Consider the following 20,952-nt stretch of genomic DNA (forward strand, 5'->3'; position numbering starts at 1 on the left):
GCTTGCCATTGAGATCTACAGGCCACCCTCAAGCTCAGGCCGTTGCCTTGTTCCCGCAAGGAAACAGAAGTCTCTGCACTCAGGGTCAGAGAAGGAGTCCTGGCCAGGCCAGGCCTCTATGTCCTGTTCAGCTTGGGAGGTGGGATATAGTTTAGGTTTGCCCTGATGGTCGGGGGAAATGAAATGGGCCACTGTCCCCGGGATTTGGGCGACGCTGATGGCGCCTCCTTGGGTTGTGTCCTGCTTGTGTGTTGTGTGTGGAGAGGTTGGAAAATGCCTTAGGCAAATCCAGGGGATATCAAGCTACTTAGGTGAGGGGTGGATTCGTTTGGATCCTGGTGGAGAGAGGAAGGCAAGGCGAGCGGGAAATACACGTGAGAGTGTTGGCTAAGCCCACAGGCTTACTGTTGGGTGGATAGATGGTCGGTGGACATAGGGTTCCCGGAACTCTTTTGGGATATCTTCAGGAGCATTTGGAGGCCCGTGTAGGGAAGGAATACAGGTGCACATTCGTGGACCATGCCAACCTTTTCCTCTCCTTTCTCAATGTGCTTCACGGCGGATCCTTGTTCCAGCGAATGGTGCCTTCACGGCACAGGATGGTGTCTTCTCACTGGGACCGATTTGGAGCCGTTGGGATGTTTTGTCCCTGTGTGGCCTCATTGCCCCTATGTTGAGGATGTTAAGGTGTTCCTTAGGACAGCCCAGCGTCCTTGCTATACCAGGTCGGCATAGCATTCCCTGAGGTTTGGCGCTCTTCCCGGAGGTCTTTGGGCCCAACCATGCAGAAAGAAGGGAGTTGGCTGCCAAGGAAACGCTACAGGTTTAAGGGCTGGAGTGAATGTGTGCTGCCGGGGTCATTTTGTCCTGCCACCTTCTGGTGCTGTGAGCCTGTGATCTCCAGCGTGCATGGCTTCAAGCCAGAGAAGTCACGCCGGTTCAAGGGTGCAGGATGTTGGAGGCGTTCTCTCATTGCACGGCTGTGGGTGACACGTTGGTTCTGGAGGACCTGGGTCTCATGGTTTCTCCAAGGTCTTGTCCTTGAAGGGAAGAATGCAAATGTGCAAGGTGCTACGGTAAGTTACCCAGTTGCTGCAAGGGTTTGGCCCGCCACTTTGGGCATTGGAATTGCTCCCTTGCCGTTAGCTTTGGTTGCGGTCCTAGGGAAGTTCCTCTGACTTGGCAGGAGATGAGGAAGTATACCTGCTGGTGAGTCTCCCTTGATCAGTCCAGGGGTTCCTCAGGTGCCCTTTTTCATGGGTCCCTACGCGCCGCTTTTGATGGAGGACGTCATATTCGGCCAAGGGCCCTTCCCTTATGGAAGATCTCTCCCCTTGAGAGCGTGTCCACTGTGTTTAATCATAAGTGCCAAAGGCGTGTTTGTTCCCATAGAGGGCACTTGCTCTTAGGCTGAGGGTGCCCTGTTGTCCTGAGGGTGTCTCAGGGGAACAAGAAGACATCCCTTTGCTGTGATGGAGGGCAGATGGCTCAGGAGAGGAATTTCATGGTCCGAGAACAGGGGGTTCTTGGTCAGCGGCATTCTTTGTCCTGATGGCCACACGCTCTGAAGGCGCCTGTGACACAGTGCTTTCACGTTTGGCTGTGGACACACAGGCAAGATGGACAGCAAATGAAATGTTGAGGAGAGATAGAACACACATCGCTGGGTGGTATCGCCCTTTCCCTCGGTGCGCACGGGCACCCTCCTCAAGCATGTGTGTGTTCTCTCACCCCGAGCCAGGTGGAATGCCAGGGAAGGAATGCCAGCAGCAGCCTGGGGCCATCCGTATAATCCCTGATACCCGTTGAAGTGAGGACGGTGTGGCAAGGCGAGGCCAGGCGAAGGAGTCTCGGAGGGGTGTTGGCGTGCATTCCATGAGGATCCTGCTTTAACCCTTGTTGCGGTAAGCGACACTTCTTTGCTAAACCTAAAGGTTTGGCGACAGGAACGTGTGCACCGGGGCTACACCCTCACCTTCTGGTCTTTTCTCGGGGAACACGAGCTTTGATGCCCTGAGAACTGGCTGCATTTCCTGACCCACGGCTCGGCTCTGGCCACTTCTGTACGCTGATAAGATTTAGCTCGCTGGCCGTCCCATGGTGGAATCTGCAACTTTGCATGTCCACCGTTCGAGCATGTGCTTGGATCGATGATGACTCCCACAAATGCATTCCTTGGAAATCTGAACAAAATGAGTGAGAAATCCCTACCGTCTCCTCGTTGGAACTGAGGTCCAGCACGTGGCTCCCAAAAGGAAAGTAGGGAGAGGTTCACGTTGCATTTGCGGTCGTGGGTGTCCACAGCCACGTTGTTCAAGTTGAGGGTTGTGGTCATCTCATGGGGAGAAGAGCCATTGGGAAAGGAGCCTGGGATGCCAATGCAGGTGGGAAGGCTTGGGACAGCGTGCCGTCTCTGGATTCCTTGATCTAGCCAGGACTGCTGTCCCCTGCCACGGTTCAGCATGCAGGTAGGAGAGGAAGCGTGAGCCATTGCTGGTTCTGCCGCCTGCACTTGGGTTCTACAGGCTGCCCCCACCTGCTGGTCATTGCCTTGTGGCCTCAAAGAAACTGACGTTTGTAGGCTCAGGGTCAGAAGAGGATTCCAGGCCTAGGGCAGGCTTCTTTGTCATGTTCTGCGTGGGAGACCAGATGCAGTTTAGGTTTCTCCTGATGAGGGGAGAAATCAAATGGGTCACTGTTCCTGGGAGTTTGGCCAATCTGATGGCTCCTCCTCGGGTTGTGTCCTGCTTGTGCGTGCTGTGTGAAGGTGCTGAAAAATTCCTTAGTCAGACTTGGTCACGGCAAGTTTCTTTGGTGAGGGGTGGCTCTGGCATCTTGCCGTGACACGTTGGGATCCCGGTAGAGAGAGAGTAAGGCAAGGCGAGTGAAAGAGACCCGTGAGATGGCTGGCTAAGCCCACAGGTTTACTGGTGGGTGGATACATCGACGGTGGCCATGGGGTTCCCAGAACACATTTGGGATTCCCTCAGGAGCATCTGGAGGCACGTGTAGGGAGGGAATACGGGAGCACAGTTGTGGACTGTCCCGCCTCTTTCCTCTCCTTGGTCGATTTGTTTCATGGCGGGTCCTTGTGCCAGTGAATGGTTGCCTTCATGGCACAGTATGTTGTCTTCTCATGGGGGCCGATTTGGAGGCCTTGGGGTGTTTTGTCCCTGTCTGGCCACGTTCCCCCTGTGTTGAAGATGTGAAGGTGTTCCTGAGGACAGCCAAGCATCGTTTCTATACCTGGCCCTCATAGCGTTCCCTGAGGATTGGAGCTGTACCCGGAGGTCATTGGGCGCAACCATGCAGAAACAAGGGAGTCGGCTGCCAAGGAAAGGCTACAGGTTTAAGGGCAGGAGAGGATGTGTGGTGTGGGTGTCATTTTTCCTGCCACCGCTGGTACACCGAGACTGTGGTATCCGGCGAGCCTGGCCAACGGAGAGACAAGTCATACCAGTTCAAGTGTCTAGGCTGTTGTCTGGGTTCTGTCGTTGCATGGCTGTGGGTAACAAGTGGCTTGTAGAGGACCTGGGCCCCAGGGTTTCCCCAATGTCACGTCACTGATGGGCCCAGAGTGTGAAAGTACCAGACACCACTGCAAGTTACACAATTGCTGCAAGGGTTTGCCCCGCCACATTGGGCGTCGGAATGATTCCCATGCCATTAGCTTTGTGTGTGGGCCAAGGGTAGGTTGCCAGTCTTGGCAGCAGGCCAGGAAGTATGGCTGCAGGTGAATCTCCATTGTTCAGTCCAGGAGTTCCTCTGGTGCGTTTTGTCACCGGTCCCTACAAGCTGCTTTTGTTGGAGGTCGTCCCATTTGGCCAAGGGCCGTTCCCTTGTGGAAGATCTCAGGGATCACATTTCCCCTTGAGGGTGAGTCCATTGTGTGGAAGCGTATGCACCAGGATTGGTTTGGTTCTCCAGAGGGCAGTGGCTCTTCCGCTGAGTAATCCCAGTTCCCCTGAGGGTGTCTCAGCGGTTCAGGATGACATCCCTATGCTGTGTCGGCCGGGAGGTGGCTCAGGCGGGGAAGTTCAAGGCCCATACCAGGGGATTGATGGACGGCCCTGCTCTTTGTGCTGATGCCCGTGTGCTCTGAAGGCATCTGTGCCACGATGCATTCACGTTTGGCTGTGGACACACAGACATGATGGGCTGCAAATTAAATGTTGAGGGGAGATATAGTGCACATCGCTGGGCGGTATCACCCTTTGCCTCTGTGCGCCCCTTCACTTTTCTCAAACATCCCTGTGTTCTGTCACCCTGAGGCAGGTGGTGGAGTGCCAGGGAACAAACACCTGCAGCAGCATGTAGCCCTCTGTATAGTCCGTGACACCTGGCGAGGTGAGGACAGTGTGGCAAGGTGAGGCAAGGCGAGGTGAAAGAGTGTCAGAGTGGTTTTGGCGTGAAGTCCTTTAGTATCCTAGTAGGAACCTTGTGGTGGTGAGCGGAATTTCTTTGCAGAAACCTAGATGTTTGGCCACGGGGACTTGTGCACTGAGACTACACCCTCACCTTCTTGGCTCTTCCAGGGGCACCCCAGATATGATGCCATGATCCTTAGATCCATTTGCAGCCCCGTGGGTCGGCTCTGGCCGCTCCTGACTGCTGACATGCTTGAGATCGGTGGCTGCCCCATGGTGGAGCCTGCGACTTTGAACGTGCAGCCTTTGAGCAGGTGGATTGATGATGACTCCCATAAATGCACTGCTTGGAACTCTGAACAAATGAATGGGTCTCAGGTTTCTCCGCGGTCATGTCACTGACGGGCCCAGTGGCGAAAATACAAGGCGCGAGGGCAAGTAACACAGTTGCTGCAAGGGTTTGCCCTGCCAGTTTGGGCATTGGACTATCTCCAATGCCAATAGATTTCTGTGTGATCGAAGGGCATCGCCTCTGGCTCGACAAGGTTCCTGGTAGAAACCTTGTGGGGGTAAACGGAACTTCTTTGAAGAAACATAGATGTTTGGCCACGGAGACTTGTGCCGCGAGACTACACCGTCACATTCTGTGCTCTTCCTGGGGCACCCGAGCTCCGATGCCCTGAGACTTGGGTGCACTTCCTGCCCCGTGGCTCGAGTCTGGCCGCTCCCTACTGCTGAGAGGATTGAGCTTGCTGACAGTCCGCGACTTTGCATGTCCAGCCTTTGAGCAGGAGCGTGGATCAGTGATGACTCCCATAAATGCATTCCTTGGAAATCTAAACAAAATGAATGAGCAATACCTACCGTCTTCTCATCCTAACTGAGGTCCAGCATGTGGCTCCCAAAGGAAAATTAGGGAGAGGTCCATGTTGCATTTGCTACTGTGGGCGTGCGCAGCAACATTGTTCAAGTTGAGGGTGGCGGGCTTCTCGTGCAGAAAGAGCCATGTGGAAAGGAGCCTGGGATGTCCATCTACATGGGAGGGCTAAGGACAACTTGACGTCTCTGGGCACCTGAGTCTAGCCAGAACTGCTATCCCCTGCCGCGGTCAGCGTATGGGTGCGAAAGGAAGCGTGAGCCACTGGTACTCCTCTGGCTTGCCATTGAGATCTACAGGCCACCCTCAAGCTCAGGCCGTTGCCTTGTTCCCGCAAGGAAACAGAAGTCTCTGCACTCAGGGTCAGAGAAGGAGTCCTGGCCAGGCCAGGCCTCTATGTCCTGTTCAGCTTGGGAGGTGGGATATAGTTTAGGTTTGCCCTGATGGTCGGGGGAAATGAAATGGGCCACTGTCCCCGGGATTTGGGCGACGCTGATGGCGCCTCCTTGGGTTGTGTCCTGCTTGTGTGTTGTGTGTGGAGAGGTTGGAAAATGCCTTAGGCAAATCCAGGGGATATCAAGCTACTTAGGTGAGGGGTGGATTCGTTTGGATCCTGGTGGAGAGAGGAAGGCAAGGCGAGCGGGAAATACACGTGAGAGTGTTGGCTAAGCCCACAGGCTTACTGTTGGGTGGATAGATGGTCGGTGGACATAGGGTTCCCGGAACTCTTTTGGGATATCTTCAGGAGCATTTGGAGTCCCGTGTAGGGAAGGAATACAGGTGCACATTCGTGGACCATGCCAACCTTTTCCTCTCCTTTCTCAATGTGCTTCACGGCGGATCCTTGTTCCAGCGAATGGTGCCTTCACGGCACAGGATGGTGTCTTCTCACTGGGACCGATTTGGAGCCGTTGGGATGTTTTGTCCCTGTGTGGCCTCATTGCCCCTATGTTGAGGATGTTAAGGTGTTCCTTAGGACAGCCCAGCGTCATTGCTATACCAGGTCGGCATAGCATTCCCTGAGGTTTGGCGCTCTCCCGGAGGTCTTTGGGCCCAACCATGCAGAAAGAAGGGAGTTGGCTGCCAAGGAAATGCTACAGGTTTAAGGGTTGGAGTGAATGTGTGCTGCCGGGGTCATTTTGTCCTGCCACCTTCTGGTGCTGTGAGCCTGTGATCTCCAGCGTGCATGGCTTCAAGCCAGAGAAGTCACGCCGGTTCAAGGGTGCAGGATGTTGGATGTGTTCTCTCATTGCACGGCTGTGGGTGACACGTTGGTTCTGGAGGACCTGGGTCTCATGGTTTCTCCAAGGTCTTGTCCTTGAAGGGAAGAATGCAAATGTGCAAGGTGCTACGGTAAGTTACCCAGTTGCTGCAAGGGTTTGGCCCGCCACATTGGGCGTCAGAATGATTCCCATGCCATTAGCTTTGTGTGTGGGCCAAGGGTAGGTTGCCAGTCTTGGCAGCAGACCAGGAAGTATGGCTGCAGGTGAATCTCCATTGTTCAGTCCAGGAGTTCCTCTGGTGCGTTTTGTCACCGGTCCCTACAAGCTGCTTTTGTTGGAGGTCGTCCCATTTGGCCAAGGGCCGTTCCCTTGTGGAAGATCTCAGGGATCACATTTCCCCTTGAGGGTGAGTCCATTGTGTGGAAGCGTATGCACCAGGATTGGTTTGGTTCTCCAGAGGGCAGTGGCTCTTCCGCTGAGTAATCCCACTTCCCCTGAGGAACTCAGCGGTTCCTGAGGGTGTCTCAGCGGTTCAGGATGACATCCCTATGCTGTGTCGGCGGGGAGGTGGCTCAGGCGGGGAAGTTCAAGGCCCATACCAGGGGGTTGATGGACGGCCCTGCTCTTTGTGCTGATGCCCGTGTGCTCTGAAGGCATCTGTGCCACGATGCATTCACGTTTGGCTGTGGACACACAGACATGATGGGCTGCAAATTAAATGTTGAGGGGAGATATAGTGCACATCGCTGGGCGGTATCACCCTTTGCCTCTGTGCGCCCCTTCACTTTTCTCAAACATCCCTGTGTTCTGTCACCCTGAGGCAGGTGGTGGAGTGCCAGGGAACAAACACCTGCAGCAGCATGTGGCCCTCTGTATAGTCCGTGACACCTGGCGAGGTGAGGACAGTGTGGCAAGGTGAGGCAAGGCGAGGCGAAAGAGTGTCAGAGTGGTTTTGGCGTGAAGTCCTTGACGATCCTCGTAGGAACCTTGTGGTGGTGAGTGGAACTTCTTTGCAGAAACCTAGATGTTTGGCCACGGGGACTTGTGCACTGAGACTACACCCTCACCTTCTTGGCTCTTCCAGGGGCACCCCAGATATGATGCCATGATCCTTAGATCCATTTGCAGCCCCGTGGGTCGGCTCTGGCCGCTCCTGACTGCGGACATGCTTGAGATCGGTGGCTGCCCCGCGGTGGAGCCTGCGACTTTGAACGTGCAGCCTTTGAGCAGGTGGATTGATGATGACTCCCATAAATGCACTGCTTGGAACTCTGAACAAATGAATGGGTCTCAGGTTTCTCCGCGGTCATGTCACTGACGGGCCCGGGGGCGAAAATACAAGGCGCCAGGCAAGTAACCCAGTTGCTGCAAGGGTTTGCCCTGCCAGTTTGGGCATTGGAATATCTCCAATGCCAATAGATTTCTCTGTGATCGAAGGGCATCGCCTCTGGCTCGACAAGGTTCCTGGTAGAAACCTTGTGGGGGTAAACGGAACTTCTTTGAAGAAACATAGATGTTTGGCCACGGAGACTTGTGCCGCGAGACTACACCGTCACATTCTGTGCTCTTCCTGAGGCACCCGAGCTCCGATGCCCTGAGACTTGGGTGCACTTCCTGCCCCGTGGCTCGAGTCTGGCCGCTCCCTACTGCTGAGAGGATTGAGCTTGCTGACAGTCCGCGACTTTGCACGTCCAGCCTTTGAGCAAGAGCGTGGATCAGTGATGACTCCCATAAATGCATTCCTTGGAAATCTAAACAAAATGAATGAGCAATAACTACCGTCTTCTCATCCTAACTGAGATCCAGCACGTGGCTCCCAAAGGAGAATTAGGGAGAGGTCCATGTTGCATTTGTTACTGTGGGCGTGCGCAGCAACATTGTTCAAGTTGAGGGTGGCGGGCTTCTCGTGCAGAAAGAGCCATGTGGAAAGGAGCCTGGGATGTCCATCTACATGGGAGGGCTAAGGACAACTTGACGTCTCTGGGCACCTGAGTCTAGCCAGAACTGCTATCCCCTGCCGCGGTCAGCGTGCGGGTGCGAAAGGAAGCGTGAGCCACTGGTACTCCTCTGGCTTGCCATTGAGATCTACAGGCCACCCTCAAGCTCAGGCCGTTGCCTTGTTCCCACAAGGAAACAGAAGTCTCTGCACTCAGGGTCAGAGAAGGAGTCCTGGCCAGGCCAGGCCTCTATGTCCTGTTCAGCTTGGGAGGTGGGATATAGTTTAGGTTTGCCCTGATGGTCGGGGGAAATGAAATGGGCCACTGTCCCCGGGATTTGGGCGACGCTGATGGCGCCTCCTTGGGTTGTGTCCTGCTTGTGTGTTGTGTGTGGAGAGGTTGGAAAATGCCTTAGGCAAATCCAGGGGATATCAAGCTACTTAGGTGATGGGTGGATTCGTTTGGATCCTGGTGGAGAGAGGAAGGCAAGGCGAGCGGGAAATACACGTGAGAGTGTTGGCTAAGCCCACAGGCTTACTGTTGGGTGGATAGATGGTCGGTGGACATAGGGTTCCCGGAACTCTTTGGGATATCTTCAGGAGCATTTGGAGTCCCGTGTAGGGAAGGAATACAGGTGCACATTCGTGGACCATGCCAACCTTTTCCTCTCCTTTCTCAATGTGCTTCATGGCGGATCCTTGTTCCAGCGAATGGTGCCTTCACGGCACAGGATGGTGTCTTCTCACTGGGACCGATTTGGAGCCGTTGGGAAGTTTTGTCCCTGTGTGGCCTCATTGCCCCTATGTTGAGGATGTTAAGGTGTTCCTTAGGACAGCCCAGCGTCACTGCTATACCAGGTCGGCATAGCATTCCCTGAGGTTTGGCGCACTTCCCGGAGGTCTTTGGGCCCAACCATGCAGAAAGAAGGGAGTTGGCTGCCAAGGAAACGCTACAGGTTTAAGGGCTGGAGTGAATGTGTGCTGCCGGGGTCATTTTGTCCTGCCACCTTCTGGTGCTGTGAGCCTGTGATCTCCAGCGTGCATGGCTTCAAGCCAGAGAAGTCACGCTGGTTCAAGGGTGCAGGATGTTGGATGCGTTCTCTCATTGCACGGCTGTGGGTGACACGTTGGTTCTGGAGGACCTGGGTCTCATGCTTTCTCCAAGGTCTTGTCCTTGAAGGGAAGAATGCAAATGTGCAAGGTGCTACGATAAGTTACCCAGTTGCTGCAAGGGTTTGGCCCGCCACTTTGGGCATTGGAATGGCTCCCTTGCCATTAGCTTTGGTTGCGGTCCTAGGGAAGTTCCTCTGACTTGGCAGGAGATGAGGAAGTATACCTGCTGGTGAGTCTCCCTTGATCAGTCCAGGGGTTCCTCAGGTGCCCTTTTTCATGGGTCCCTACGAGCCGCTTTTGATGGAGGACGTCATATTCGGCCAAGGGCCCCTCCCTTATGGAAGATCTCTCCCCTTGAGAGCGTGTCCACTGTGTTTAATCATAAGTGCCAAAGGCGTGTTTGTTCCCATAGAGGGCACTTGCTCTTAGGCTGAGGGGGCCCTGTTGTCCTGAGGGTGTCTCAGGGGAACAGGAAGACATCCTTTTGCTGTGATGGAGGGCAGATGGCTCAGGAGAGGAATTTCATGGTCCGAGAACAGGGGGTTCTTGGTCAGCGGCACTCTTTGTCCTGATGGCCGCACGCTCTGAAGGCACCTGTGACACAATGCTTTCACGTTTGGCTGTGGACACACAGGCAAGATGGACAGCAAATGAAATGTTGAGGAGAGATAGAACACACATCGCTGGGTGGTATCGCCCTTTCCCTCGGTGCGCACGGGCACCCTCCTCAAGCATGTGTGTGTTCTCTCACCCCGAGCCAGGTGGAATGCCAGGGAAGGAATGCCAGCAGCAGCCTGGGGCCATCCGTATAATCCCTGATACCCGTTGAAGTGAGGACGGTGTGGCAAGGCGAGGCCAGGCGAAGGAGTCTCGGAGGGGTGTTGGCGTGCATTCCATGAGGATCCTGCTTTAACCCTTGTTGCGGTAAGCGACACTTCTTTGCTAAACCTAAAGGTTTGGCGACAGGAACGTGTGCACCGGGGCTACACCCTCACCTTCTGGTCTTTTCTCGGGGAACACGAGCTTTGATGCCCTGAGAACTGGCTGCATTTCCTGACCCATGGCTCGGCTCTGGCCACTTCTGTACGCTGATATGATTCAGCTCGCTGGCCGTCCCATGGTGGAATCTGCAACTTTGCATGTCCACCGTTCGAGCATGTGCTTGGATCGATGATGACTCCCACAAATGCATTCCTTGGAAATCTGAAAAAAATGAGTGAGAAATCCCTACCGTCTCCTCGTTGGAACTGAGGTCCAGCACGTGGCTCCCAAAAGGAAAGTAGGGAGAGGTTCACGTTGCATTTGCGGCCGTGGGTGTCCACAGCCACGTTGTTCAAGTTGAGGGTTGTGGTAATCTCATGGGGAGAAGAGCCATTGGGAAAGGAGCCTGGGATGCCAATCCAGGTGGGAAGGCTTGGGACAGCGTGCCGTCTCTGGGTTCCTTGATCTAGCCAGGACTGCTGTCCCCTGCCACGGTTCAGCATGCAGGTAGGAGAGGAAGCGTGAGCCATTGCTGGTTCTGCCGCCTGCACTTGGGTTCTACAGGCTGCCCCCACCTGCTGGTCATTGCCTTGTGGCCTCAAAGAAACTGACGTTTGTAGGCTCAGGGTCAGAAGAGGATTCCAGGCCTAGGGCAGGCTTCTTTGTCATGTTCTGCGTGGGAGACCAGATGCAGTTTAGGTTTCTCCTGATGAGGGGAGAAATCAAATGGGTCACTGTTCCTGGGAGTTTGGCCAATCTGATGGCTCCTCCTCGGGTTGTGTCCTGCTTGTGCGTGCTGTGTGAAGGGGCTGAAAAATGCTTTAGTCAGACTTGGTCACGGCAAGCTTCTTTGGTGAGGGTTGGCTCTGGCATCTTGCCGTGACACGTTGGGATCCTGGTGGAGAGAGAGTAAGGCAAGGCGTGTGAAAGAGACACGTGAGATGGCTGGCTAAGCCCACCGGTTTATTGGTGGGTGGATACATCGACGGTGGCCATGGGGTTCCCAGAACACATTTGGGATTCCCTCAGGAGCATCTGGAGGCACGTGTAGGGAGGGAATACGGGAGCACAGTTGTGGACTGTCCCGCCTCTTTCCTCTCCTTGGTCGATTTGCTTCATGGCGGGTCCTTGTGCCAGCGAATGGTTGCCTTCATGGCACAGTATGGTGTCTTCTCATGGGGGCCGATTTGGAGGCCTTGGGGTGTTTTGTCCCTGTCTGGCCACGTTCCCCCTGTGTTGAAGATGTGAAGCTGTTCCTGAGGACAGCCAAGCATCGTTTCTATACCCGGCCCTCATAGCGTTCCCTGAGGATTGGAGCTGTACCCGGAGGTCATTGGGCGCAACCATGCAGAAACAAGGGAGTCGGCTGCCAAGGAAAGGCTACAGGTTTAAGGGCAGGAGAGGATGTGTGGTGTGGGTGTCATTTTTCCTGCCACCGCTGGTACACCGAGACTGTGGTATCCGGCGAGCCTGGCCAAAGGAGAGACAAGTCATACCGGTTCAAGTGTGTAGGCTGTAGTCTGGGTTCTGTCGTTGCATGGCTGTGGGTAACAAGTGGCTTGTAGAGGACCTGGGCCCCAGGGTTTCCCCAATGTCACGTCACTGATGGGCCCAGAGTGTGAAACTACCAGACACCACTGCAAGTTACACAATTGCTGCAAGGGTTTGCCCCGCCACATTGGGCGTCGGAATGATTCCCATGCCATTAGCTTTGTGTGTGGGCCAAGGGTAGGTTGCCAGTCTTGGCAGCAGGCCAGGAAGTATGGCTGCAGGTGAATCTCCATTGTTCAGTCCAGGAGTTCCTCTGGTGCGTTTTGTCACCGGTCCCTACAAGCTGCTTTTGTTGGAGGTCGTCCCATTTGGCCAAGGGCCGTTCCCTTGTGGAAGATCTCAGGGATCACATTTCCCCTTGAGGGTGAGTCCATTGTGTGGAAGCGTATGCACCAGGATTGGTTTGGTGGTCCAGAGGGCAGTGGCTCTTCCGCTGAGTAATCCCAGTTCCCCTGAGGGTGTCTCAGCGGTTCAGGATGACATCCCTATGCTGTGTCGGCGGGGAGGTGGCTCAGGCGGGGAAGTTCAAGGCCCATACCAGGGGGTTGATGGACGGCCCTGCTCTTTGTGCTGATGCGCGTGTGCTCTGAAGGCATCTGTGCCACGATGCATTCACGTTTGGCTGTGGACACACAGACATGATGGGCTGCAAATTAAATGTTGAGGGGAGATATAGTGCACATCGCTGGGCGGTATCACCCTTTGCCTCTGTGCGCCCCTTCACTTTTCTCAAACATCCCTGTGTTCTGTCACCCTGAGGCAGGTGGTGGAGTGCCAGGGAACAAACACCTGCAGCAGCATGGGCCCCTCTCTATAGTCCATGATACCTGGTGAAGTAAGGAGAGTGCGGCAAGGTGAGGCAAGTCAAGGCAAAAGAGTCTCAGAGTGGTTTTGGCGTGAAGTCCTTGAGGATCCCCGTAGGAACCTTGTGGTGGTGAGTGGAACTTCTTTGCAGAAACCTAGATGTTTGGCCACGGGGACTTGTGCACTGAGACTACACCCTCACCTTCTTGGCTCTTCCAGGGGCACCCCAGATATGATGCCATGATCCTTAGATCCATTTGCAGCCCCGTGGGTCGGCTCTGGCCGCTCCTGACTGCTGACATGCTTGAGATCGGTGGCTGCCCCGTGGTGGAGCCTGCGACTTTAAACGTGCAGCCTTTGAGCAGGTGGATTGATGATGACTCCCATAAATGCACTGCTTGGAACTCTGAACAAATGAATGGGTCTCAGGTTTCTCCGCGGTCATGTCACTGACGGGCCCGGGGGCGAAAATACAAGGCGCCAGGCAAGTAACCCAGTTGCTGCAAGGGTTTGCCCTGCCAGTTTGGGCATTGGAATATCTCCAATGCCAATAGATTTCTGTGTGATCGAAGGGCATCGCCTCTGGCTCGACAAGGTTCCTGGTAGAAACCTTGTGGGGGTAAACGGAACTTCTTTGAAGAAACATAGATGTTTGGCCACGGAGACTTGTGCCGCGAGACTACACCGTCACATTCTGTGCTCTTCCTGAGGCACCCGAGCTACGATGCCCTGAGACTTGGGTGCACTTCCTGCCCCGTGGCTCGAGTCTGGCCGCTCCCTACTGCTGAGAGGATTGAGCTTGCTGACAGTCCGCGACTTTGCACGTCCAGCCTTTGAGCAAGAGCGTGGATCAGTGATGACTCCCATAAATGCATTCCTTGGAAATCTAAACAAAATGAATGAGCAATACCTACCGTCTTCTCATCCTAACTGAGATCCAGCACGTGGCTCCCAAAGGAAAATTAGGGAGAGGTCCATGTTGCATTTGTTACTGTGGGCGTGCGCAGCAACATTGTTCAACTTGAGGGTGGCGGGCTTCTCGTGCAGAAAGAGCCATGTGGAAAGGAGCCTGGGATGTCCATCTACATGGGAGGGCTAAGGACAACTTGACGTCTCTGGGCACCTGAGTCTAGCCAGAACTGCTATCCCCTGCCGCGGTCAGCGTGCAGGTGCGAAAGGAAGCGTGATCCACTGGTACTCCTCTGGCTTGCCATTGAGATCTACAGGCCACCCTCAAGCTCAGGCCGTTGCCTTGTTCCCGCAAGGAAACAGAAGTCTCTGCACTCAGGGTCAGAGAAGGAGTCCTGGCCAGGCCAGGCCTCTATGTCCTGTTCAGCTTGGGAGGTGGGATATAGTTTAGGTTTGCCCTGATGGTCGGGGGAAATGAAATGGGCCACTGTCCCCGGGATTTGGGCGACGCTGATGGCGCCTCCTTGGGTTGTGTCCTGCTTGTGTGTTGTGTGGGGAGAGGTTGGAAAATGCCTTAGGCAAATCCAGGGGATATCAAGCTACTTAGGTGAGGGGTGGATTCGTTTGGATCCTGGTGGAGAGAGGAAGGCAAGGCGAGCGGGAAATACACGTGAGAGTGTTGGCTAAGCCCACAGGCTTACTGTTGGGTGGATAGATGGTCGGTGGACATAGGGTTCCCGGAACTCTTTTGGGATATCTTCAGGAGCATTTGGAGTCCCGTGTAGAGAAGGAATACAGGTGCACATTCGTGGACCATGCCAACCTTTTCCTCTCCTTTCTCAATGTGCTTCACGGCGGATCCTTGTTCCAGCGAATGGTGCCTTCACGGCACAGGATGGTGTCTTCTCACTGGGACCGATTTGGAGCCGTTGGGATGTTTTGTCCCTGTGTGGCCTCATTGCCCCTATGTTGAGGATGTTAAGGTGTTCCTTAGGACAGCCCAGCGTCCTTGCTATACCAGGTCGGCATAGCATTCCCTGAGGTTTGGCGCTCTTCCCGGAGGTCTTTGGGCCCAACCATGCAGAAAGAAGGGAGTTGGCTGCCAAGGAAACGCTACAGGTTTAAGGGCTGGAGTGAATGTGTGCTGCCGGGGTCATTTTGTCCTGCCACCTTCTGGTGCTGTGAGCCTGTGATCTCCAGCGTGCATGGCTTCAAGCCAGAGAAGTCACGCCGGTTCAAGGGTGCAGGATGTTGGATGCGTTCTCTCATTGCACGGCTGTGGGTGACACGTTGGTTCTGGAGGACCTGGGTCTCATGGTTTCTCCAAGGTCTTGTCCTTGAAGGGAAGAATGCAAATGTGCAAGGTGCTACAGTAAGTTACCCATTGCTGCAAGGGTTTGGCCCGCCACTTTGGGCATTGGAATGGCTCCCTTGCCATTAGCTTTGGTTGCGTTCCTAGGGAAGTTCCTCTGACTTGGCAGGAGATGAGGAAGTATACCTGCTGGTGAGTCTCCCTTGATCAGTCCAGGGGTTCCTCAGGTGCCCTTTTTCATGGGTCCCTACGCGCCGCTTTTGATGGAGGACGTCATATTCGGCCAAGGGCCCTTCCCTTATGGAAGACCTCTCCCCTTGAGAGCATGTCCACTGTGTTTAATCATAAGTGCCAAAGGCGTGTTTGTTCCCATAGAGGGCACTTGCTCTTAGGCTGAGGGGGCCCTGTTGTCCTGAGGGTGTCTCAGGGGAACAGGAAGACATCCTTTTGCTGTGATGGAGGGCAGATGGCTCAGGAGAGGAATTTCATGGTCCGAGAACAGGGGGTTTTTGGTCAGCGGCACTCTTTGTCCTGATGGCCGCATGCTCTGAAGGCACCTGTGACACAATGCTTTCACGTTTGGCTGTGGACACACAGGCAAGATGGACAGCAAATGAAATGTTGAGGAGAGATAGAACACACATCGCTGGGTGGTATCGCCCTTTCCCTCGGTGCGCACGGGCACCCTCCTCAAGCATGTGTGTGTTCTCTCACCCCGAGCCAGGTGGAATGCCAGGGAAGGAATGCCAGCAGCAGCCTGGGGCCATCCGTATAATCCCTGATACCCGTTGAAGTGAGGACGGTGTGGCAAGGCGAGGCCAGGCGAAGGAGTCTCGGAGGGGTGTTGGCGTGCATTCCATGAGGATCCTGCTTTAACCCTTGTTGCGGTAAGCGACACTTCTTTGCTAAACCTAAAGGTTTGGCGACAGGAACGTGTGCACCGGGGCTACACCCTCACCTTCTGGTCTTTTCTCGGGGAACACGAGCTTTGATGCCCTGAGAACTGGCTGCATTTCCTGACCCATGGCTCGGCTCTGGCCACTTCTGTACGCTGATATGATTCAGCTCGCTGGCCGTCCCGTGGTGGAATCTGCAACTTTGCATGTCCACCGTTCGAGCATGTGCTTGGATCGATGATGACTCCCACAAATGCATTCCTTGGAAATCTGAACAAAATGAGTGAGAAATCCCTACCGTCTCCTCGTTGGAACTGAGGTCCAGCACGTGGCTCCCAAAAGGAAAGTAGGGAGAGGTTCACGTTGCATTTGCGGTCGTGGGTGTCCACAGCCACGTTGTTCAAGTTGAGGGTTGTGGTCATCTCATGGGGAGAAGAGCCATTGGGAAAGGAGCCTGGGATGCCAATCCAGGTGGGAAGGCTTGGGACAGCGTGCCGTCTCTGGGTTCCTTAATCTAGCCAGGACTGCTGTCCCCTGCCACGGTTCAGCATGCAGGTAGGAGAGGAAGCGTGAGCCATTGCTGGTTCTGCCGCCTGCACTTGGGTTCTACAGGCTGCCCCCACCTGCTGGTCATTGCCTTGTGGCCTCAAAGAAACTGACGTTTGTAGGCTCAGGGTCAGAAGAGGATTCCAGGCCTAGGGCAGGCTTCTTTGTCATGTTCTGCGTGGGAGACCAGATGCAGTTTAGGTTTCTCCTGATGAGGGGAGAAATCAAATGGGTCACTGTTCCTGGGAGTTTGGCCAATCTGATGGCTCCTCCTCGGGTTGTGTCCTGCTTGTGCGTGCTGTGTGAAGGGGCTGAAAAATGCCTTAGTCAGACTTGGTCACGGCAAGCTTCTTTGGTGAGGGGTGGCTCTGGCATCTTGCCGTGACACGTTGGGATCCCGGTGGAGAGAGAGTAAGGCAAGGCGAGTGAAAGAGACACGTGAGATGGCTGGCTAAGCCCACAGGTTTACTGGTGGGTGGATACATCGACGGTGGCCATGGGGTTCCCAGAACACATTTGGGATTCCCTCAGGAGCATCTGGAGGCACGTGTAGGGAGGGAATACGGGAGCACAGTTGTGGACTGTCCCGCCTCTTTCCTCTCCTTGGTCGATTTGCTTCATGGCGGGTCCTTGTGCCAGTGAATGTTTGCCTTCATGGCACAGTATGGTGTCTTCTCATGGGGGCCAATTTGGAGGCCTTGGGGTGTTTTGTCCCTGTCTGGCCACGTTCCCCCTGTGTTGAAGATGTGAAGGTGTTCCTGAGGACAGCCAAGCATCGTTTCTATACCTGGCCCTCATAGCGTTCCCTGAGGATTGGAGCTGTACCCGGAGGTCATTGGGCGCAACCATGCAGAAACAAGGGAGTCGGCTGCCAAGGAAAGGCTACAGGTTTAAGGGCAGGAGAGGATGTGTGGTGTGGGTGTCATTTTTCCTGCCACCGCTGGTACACCGAAACTGTGGTATCCGGCGAGCCTGGCCAAAGGGGAGACAAGTCATACCAGTTCAAGTGTCTAGGCTGTTGTCTGGGTTCTGTCGTTGCATGGCTGTGGGTAACAAGTGGCTTGTAGAGGACCTGGGCCCCAGGGTTTCCCCAATGTCACGTCACTGATGGGCCCAGAGTGTGAAACTACCAGACACCACTGCAAGTTACACAATTGCTGCAAGGGTTTGCCCCGCCACATTGGGCGTCGGAATGATTCCCATGCCATTAGCTTTGTGTGTGGGCCAAGGGTAGGTTGCCAGTCTTGGCAGCAGGCCAGGAAGTATGGCTGCAGGTGAATCTCCATTGTTCAGTCCAGGAGTTCCTCTGGTGCGTTTTGTCACCGGTCCCTACAAGCTGCTTTTGTTGGAGGTCGTCCCATTTGGCCAAGGGCCGTTCCCTTGTGGAAGATCTCAGGGATCACATTTCCCCTTGAGGGTGAGTCCATTGTGTGGAAGCGTATGCACCAGGATTGGTTTGGTTCTCCAGAGGGCAGTGGCTCTTCCGCTGAGTAATCCCAGTTCCCCTGAGGGTGTCTCAGCGGTTCAGGATGACATCCCTATGCTGTGTCGGCGGGGAGGTGGCTCAGGCGGGGAAGTTCAAGGCCCATACCAGGGGGTTGATGGACGGCCCTGCTCTTTGTGCTGATGCGCGTGTGCTCTGAAGGCATCTGTGCCACGATGCATTCACGTTTGGCTGTGGACACACAGACATGATGGGCTGCAAATTAAATGTTGAGGGGAGATATAGTGCACATCGCTGGGCGGTATCACCCTTTGCCTCTGTGCGCCCCTTCACTTTTCTCAAACATCCCTGTGTTCTGTCACCCTGAGGCAGGTGGTGGAGTGCCAGGGAACAAACACCTGCAGCAGCATGTGGCCCTCTGTATACTCCGTGACACCTAGGGAGGTGAGGACAGTGTGGCAAGGTGAGGCAAGGTGAGGCGAAAGAGTGTCAGAGTGGTTTTGGCGTGAAGTCCTTTAGTATCCTAGTAGGAACCTTGTGGTGGTGAGCGGAATTTCTTTGCAGAAACCTAGATGTTTGGCCACGGGGACTTGTGCACTGAGACTACACCCTCACCTTCTTGGCTCTTCCAGGGGCACCCCAGATATGATGCCATGATCCTTAGATCCATTTGCAGCCCCGTGGGTCGGCTCTGGCCGCTCCTGACTGCTGACATGCTTGAGATCGGTGGCTGCCCCGTGGTGGAGCCTGCGACTTTGAACGTGCAGCCTTTGAGCAGGTGGATTGATGATGACTCCCATAAATGCACTGCTTGGAACTCTGAACAAATGAATGGGTCTCAGGTTTCTCCGCGGTCATGTCACTGACGGGCCCGGGGGCGAAAATAGAAGGCGCCAGGGCAAGTAACCCAGTTGCTGCAAGGGTTTGCCCTGCCAGTTTGGGCATTGGAATATCTCCAATGCCAATAGCTTTCTGTGTGATCGAAGGGCATCGCCTCTGGCTCGACAAGGTTCCTGGTAGAAACCTTGTGGGGGTAAACGGAACTTCTTTGAAGAAACATAGATGTTTGGCCACGGAGACTTGTGCCGCGCGACTACACCGTCACATTCTGTGCTCTTCCTGGGGCACCCGAGCTCCGATGCCCTGAGACTTGGGTGCACTTCCTGCCCCGTGGCTCGAGTCTGGCCGCTCCCTACTGCTGAGAGGATTGAGATTGCTGACAGTCCGCGACTTTGCATGTCCATCCTTTGAGCAGGAGCGTGGATCAGTGATGACTCCCATAAATGCATTCCTTGGAAATTTAAACAAAATGAATGAGCAATACCTACCGTCTTCTCATCCTAACTGATATCCAGCACGTGGCTCCCAAAGGAAAATTAGGAAGAGGTCCATGTTGCATTTGCTACTGTGGGCGTGCGCAGCAACATTGTTCAAGTTGAGGGTGGCGGGCTTCTCGTGCAGAAAGAGCCATGTGGAAAGGAGCCTGGGATGTCCATCTACATGGGAGGGCTAAGGACAACTTGACGTCTCTGGGCACCTGAGTCTAGCCAGAACTGCTATCCCCTGCCGCGGTCAGCGTGCAGGTGCGAAAGGAAGCGTGAGCCACTGGTACTCCTCTGGCTTGCCATTGAGATCTACAGGCCACCCTCAAGCTCAGGCCGTTGCCTTGTTCCCGCAAGGAAACAGAAGTCTCTGCACTCAGGGTCAGAGAAGGAGTCCTGGCCAGGCCAGGCCTCTATGTCCTGTTCAGCTTGGGAGGTGGGATATAGTTTAGGTTTGCCCTGATGGTCGGGGGAAATGAAATGGGCCACTGTCCCCGGGATTTGGGCGACGCTGATGGCGCCTCCTTGGGTTGTGTCCTGCTTGTGTGTTGTGTGGGGAGAGGTTGGAAAATGCCTTAGGCAAATCCAGGGGATATCAAGCTACTTAGGTGAGGGGTGGATTCGTTTGGATCCTGGTGGAGAGAGGAAGGCAAGGCGAGCGGGAAATACACGTGAGAGTGTTGGCTAAGCCCACAGGCTTACTGTTGGGTGGATAGATGGTCGGTGGACATAGGGTTCCCGGAACTCTTTTGGGATATCTTCAGGAGCATTTGGAGTCCCGTGTAGAGAAGGAATACAGGTGCACATTCGTGGACCATGCCAACCTTTTCCTCTCCTTTCTCAATGTGCTTCACGGCGGATCCTTGTTCCAGCGAATGGTGCCTTCACGGCACAGGATGGTGTCTTCTCACTGGGACCGATTTGGAGCCGTTGGGATGTTTTGTCCCTGTGTGGCCTCATTGCCCCTATGTTGAGGATGTTAAGGTGTTCCTTAGGACAGCCCAGCGTCCTTGCTATACCAGGTCGGCATAGCATTCCCTGAGGTTTGGCGCTCTTCCCGGAGGTCTTTGGGCCCAACCATGCAGAAAGAAGGGAGTTGGCTGCCAAGGAAACGCTACAGGTTTAAGGGCTGGAGTGAATGTGTGCTGCCGGGGTCATTTTGTCCTGCCACCTTCTGGTGCTGTGAGCCTGTGATCTCCAGCGTGCATGGCTTCAAGCCAGAGAAGTCACGCCGGTTCAAGGGTGCAGGATGTTGGATGCGTTCTCTCATTGCACGGCTGTGGGTGACACGTTGGTTCTGGAGGACCTGGGTCTCATGGTTTCTCCAAGGTCTTGTCCTTGAAGGGAAGAATGCAAATGTGCAAGGTGCTACAGTAAGTTACCCATTGCTGCAAGGGTTTGGCCCGCCACTTTGGGCATTGGAATGGCTCCCTTGCCATTAGCTTTGGTTGCGTTCCTAGGGAAGTTCCTCTGACTTCGCAGGAGATGAGGAAGTATACCTGCTGGTGAGTCTCCCTTGATCAGTCCAGGGGTTCCTCAGGTGCCCTTTTTCATGGGTCCCTACGCGCCGCTTTTGATGGAGGACGTCATATTCGGCCAAGGGCCCTTCCCTTATGGAAGACCTCTCCCCTTGAGAGCATGTCCACTGTGTTTAATCATAAGTGCCAAAGG

The 20,952-nt window shown here is 54.7% G+C and overlaps 11 non-coding genes across 11 annotated transcripts; all 11 read left to right on the forward strand.

Moving 5' to 3' along the window:
- Positions 1-2,144: 2,144 nt before the first annotated feature.
- On the forward strand, positions 2,145-2,236 carry LOC130707793 (small nucleolar RNA SNORD116). Its single transcript, XR_009007823.1, has one exon. It is a non-coding gene; the product is annotated as a small nucleolar RNA SNORD116 (small nucleolar RNA).
- A 2,447-nt stretch (positions 2,237-4,683) lies between these two features.
- On the forward strand, positions 4,684-4,776 carry LOC130707983 (small nucleolar RNA SNORD116). The gene has a single exon (XR_009008012.1). It is a non-coding gene; the product is annotated as a small nucleolar RNA SNORD116 (small nucleolar RNA).
- Positions 4,777-5,164: 388 nt separating this feature from the next.
- Positions 5,165-5,256, forward strand: LOC130707904 (small nucleolar RNA SNORD116). The gene has a single exon (XR_009007933.1). It is a non-coding gene; the product is annotated as a small nucleolar RNA SNORD116 (small nucleolar RNA).
- A 2,443-nt stretch (positions 5,257-7,699) lies between these two features.
- Positions 7,700-7,792, forward strand: LOC130707984 (small nucleolar RNA SNORD116). The gene has a single exon (XR_009008013.1). It is a non-coding gene; the product is annotated as a small nucleolar RNA SNORD116 (small nucleolar RNA).
- Positions 7,793-8,179: 387 nt separating this feature from the next.
- LOC130707907 (small nucleolar RNA SNORD116) lies at positions 8,180-8,271 on the forward strand. Its single transcript, XR_009007936.1, has one exon. It is a non-coding gene; the product is annotated as a small nucleolar RNA SNORD116 (small nucleolar RNA).
- Positions 8,272-10,680: 2,409 nt separating this feature from the next.
- On the forward strand, positions 10,681-10,772 carry LOC130707843 (small nucleolar RNA SNORD116). The gene has a single exon (XR_009007872.1). It is a non-coding gene; the product is annotated as a small nucleolar RNA SNORD116 (small nucleolar RNA).
- Positions 10,773-13,219: 2,447 nt separating this feature from the next.
- On the forward strand, positions 13,220-13,312 carry LOC130707985 (small nucleolar RNA SNORD116). Its single transcript, XR_009008014.1, has one exon. It is a non-coding gene; the product is annotated as a small nucleolar RNA SNORD116 (small nucleolar RNA).
- Positions 13,313-13,699: 387 nt separating this feature from the next.
- LOC130707917 (small nucleolar RNA SNORD116) lies at positions 13,700-13,791 on the forward strand. Its single transcript, XR_009007946.1, has one exon. It is a non-coding gene; the product is annotated as a small nucleolar RNA SNORD116 (small nucleolar RNA).
- A 2,409-nt stretch (positions 13,792-16,200) lies between these two features.
- LOC130707794 (small nucleolar RNA SNORD116) lies at positions 16,201-16,292 on the forward strand. The gene has a single exon (XR_009007824.1). It is a non-coding gene; the product is annotated as a small nucleolar RNA SNORD116 (small nucleolar RNA).
- Positions 16,293-18,739: 2,447 nt separating this feature from the next.
- Positions 18,740-18,832, forward strand: LOC130707986 (small nucleolar RNA SNORD116). Its single transcript, XR_009008015.1, has one exon. It is a non-coding gene; the product is annotated as a small nucleolar RNA SNORD116 (small nucleolar RNA).
- Positions 18,833-19,220: 388 nt separating this feature from the next.
- LOC130707949 (small nucleolar RNA SNORD116) lies at positions 19,221-19,312 on the forward strand. Its single transcript, XR_009007979.1, has one exon. It is a non-coding gene; the product is annotated as a small nucleolar RNA SNORD116 (small nucleolar RNA).
- The last annotated feature ends 1,640 nt before the right edge of the window (positions 19,313-20,952 follow it).

The sequence above is a fragment of the Balaenoptera acutorostrata genome, chromosome 3 (assembly GCF_949987535.1).
Source record: "Balaenoptera acutorostrata chromosome 3, mBalAcu1.1, whole genome shotgun sequence".
Classification (NCBI taxonomy): domain Eukaryota; kingdom Metazoa; phylum Chordata; class Mammalia; order Artiodactyla; family Balaenopteridae; genus Balaenoptera; species Balaenoptera acutorostrata.